Source organism: Canis lupus, chromosome 6 (genome assembly GCF_048164855.1).
Source record: "Canis lupus baileyi chromosome 6, mCanLup2.hap1, whole genome shotgun sequence".
Lineage (NCBI taxonomy): Eukaryota > Metazoa > Chordata > Mammalia > Carnivora > Canidae > Canis > Canis lupus.
Window position 1 is genome coordinate 55,207,214 of NC_132843.1, and position 3,010 is coordinate 55,210,223.

General features: G+C 45.8%; 1 pseudogene; it reads left to right on the forward strand.

Moving 5' to 3' along the window:
- Positions 1-227: 227 nt before the first annotated feature.
- LOC140634731 (serine/threonine-protein kinase 38 pseudogene) lies at positions 228-2,083 on the forward strand (annotated as a pseudogene).
- The last annotated feature ends 927 nt before the right edge of the window (positions 2,084-3,010 follow it).

Consider the following 3,010-nt stretch of genomic DNA (forward strand, 5'->3'; position numbering starts at 1 on the left):
ATACATACCTAACCTTTTACAGTTTACTTAGAGTTAGTATTTTACCACCTAAAGTGAGAGTTTAAGTTTTAAATCAAGTAATTAAAACTACTTTATCTTCCTCTTCCCTTTATATTAAAATTGTCATATGTATTGCGCTTACATGCATTAAAAAATTCCATCAGTGTTACAATTTTCTTTTCTTCCCCAGCCTCGGAGCCCCTTGCGCGTCCCCTAGTCTTGGCTGGTCGGTGGGGGGCTGCCGCGGGGGCTTCGCGTGTCTGCGGGTCGGAGAGGTCGCTGGCCGGGCGGAGTCCGCGGCCGTCCGCCGCCCCCAGCCCTTCTTCCCCGGGGCTCTGCCATGGCAATGACAGGCTCAACACCTTGTTCCTCCATGAGTAATCACACAAAGGAAAGAGTGACCATGACCAAAGTGACACTGGAGAATTTTTATAGCAACCTTATCGCTCAACATGAAGAACGAGAAATGAGACAAAAGAAGTTAGAAAAAGTGATGGAAGAAGGAGGCCTAAAGGATGAAGAGAAGCGACTGAGGAGATCCGCACATGCTCGGAAGGAAACAGAGTTTCTTCGTTTGAAGAGAACAAGACTTGGATTGGAAGATTTTGAGTCCTTAAAAGTGATAGGCAGAGGGGTATTTGGTGAGGTGCGGCTTGTTCAGAAGAAAGATACAGGGCATGTGTATGCAATGAAAATACTCCGTAAAGCAGATATGCTTGAAAAAGAGCAGGTTGGCCACATTCGTGGGAAAGGTGACATTCTAGGGGAGGCAGACAGTGTGTGGGTTGTGAAAATGTTCTATAGTTTTCAGGATAAGCTAAACCTCTACCGAATCATGGAGTTCCTGCCTGGAGGGGACATGATGACCCCATTAATGAAAAAAGATACCCTGACAGACTCAGTTTTATATAGCAGAAACAGTATTAGCCATAGACTCCATTCACCAACTTGGATTCATCCACAGAGACACCAAGCCAGACAACCTTCTCCTGGACAGCAAGGGCCACGTGAAGCTTTCTGACTTCGGCCTTTGCACAGGACTGAAGAAAGCACATAGGACAGAATTTTATAGGAATCTGAACCACAGCCTCCCCAGTGATTTCACTTTCCAGAACATGAATTCCAAAAGGAAAGCAGAAACCTGGAAAAGAAATAGATGTCAGCTAGCCTTCTCCACAGTAGGCACTCCGGACTACATTGCTCCTGAGGTGTTCATGAAGACCGGGTACAACAAGCTCTGTGATTGGTGGTCGCTTGGGGTGATCATGTATGAGATGCTCATCGGGTACCCACCTTTCTGTTCTGAGAACCCCCAAGAGACCTATAAGAAGGTGATGAACTAGAAAGAAACTCTGACTTTTCCTCCAGAAGTTCCTATCTCTGAGAAAGCCAAGGACCTTATTTTGAGATTCTGCTCTGAGTGGGAACATAGAATTGGAGCCCCTGGAGTTGAGGAAATCAAAAGTAATTCTTTTTTTGAAGACGTTGACTGGGAACATATCAGAGAGAAACCTGCTGCAATATTATTGAAATCAAAAGCATTGATGATACCTCAAACTTGGATGAATTTCCAGAATCTGATATTCTTAAGCCAACTAGTAATGGCTACAAGTAATCACCCTGAGACTGACTACAAGAACAAAGACTGGGTCTTCATCAATTACACATACAAGTGCTTTGAGGGCCTGACAGCTCGGGGGGCAATACCTTCCTACATGAAAGCAGCTAAATAGTGTCCTCAAAATAGAATCCTAAATGGAGCAGAGCTCTTTGTACAACGTTACGGTTTTCCTCTCACACGCTCTTTGAAAAGAGTTTCCAAGAAGTTTATGGAACCCGCCAGTATGTCATGGTAAACTCTCCTGAAATGTAACAGTAAGTGGATTCTCTTCCATAAAGCATCTGGAAACCTGCAGAACAAAGACAACCATTTCTACTACGTCGTCCATAAACAGCTGTACCACTTCTTCAGAAGCCTCATGAGCCAATTTGATAGAGTTCTTTAAAAAACTCGTTTTCCTAAGTTCATCAGAATGAAGGAGAAAAAAAAAAAAAACAGCCATCATCAAACATTATTAAGATTGTAACATACACTTAACTGAGTATCAGCCAATTTCTGTGATTTTTGTGACAGACCTGCTTTCTGCCAAGCCCACCAAGTATTTCTCCTTTACAGCTAAAAGTTCCGTAGTACTAAGGAAATAAAGCAATAATGAAAGCCTCAGCAGCCAGCGTTCTGGCTGAAGGAAATGACCCACCATCCTCTGAGCGTGTGGTGAGGGTAGTGTCTCCCATACCTTGGCCTCTGGTGAGTGGCTCCCCACAGCCTCCATTCATGGTGCACTTTATTTATGGTACTGGAATAAAGACCCTCAGTCTACTGATTTGTCTCCTGTCCATCTAAAACACTCATGCTGCTTTTCTGAGTGTTGGTGGGGGATCCTAGCGTGATCCATAGTCGCTCTCAGAAGACCCAGAAGCCACTGGGCTTTGCTAAGGAGTCCCAGATCATGTGGAAAACCCTTACTGTCCCTTCATGGCTGGATCTAAAAATCCTTAAGATGGATGTTGTCGCGGACCAGCAGTAGCCACAAGTGCTGTCAGCAGGAACTCAGTTTGTTCCTGGGAACACAGCAGGGAGAGTCCAGGCAGAGGCAGGAGGCCTGGAACCCTCTTGGCCAAGGTGCTGTTTCTGCTCCGTCTCTGGAACCTCCTCTGAAGTGAAGGAGCCAGCCCAGTAGAAGGCGAAAGCTGGCCTGCAGGGCCCTGTAAAGCTCGCTCCTCCTCAGTCCTTGGTGCAACTGTGTTTGGTCTCTCTCTCTCTCTCTCTCTCTCTGATATTTGTATTTGTCCTCTCCAATTTAAGTAACCATTTTGCCTTGGAATCATGATAACTGATTTTTCCTTTGCAGATGCCTTCCAGGGCAGGGCAGGGGGGCTGCTTCTCTCCAACTTAAAGGGCAGCCTGCTGCTCAGGCTGACCGGGCCTCTCTGCTGTGGCACTCTCCCG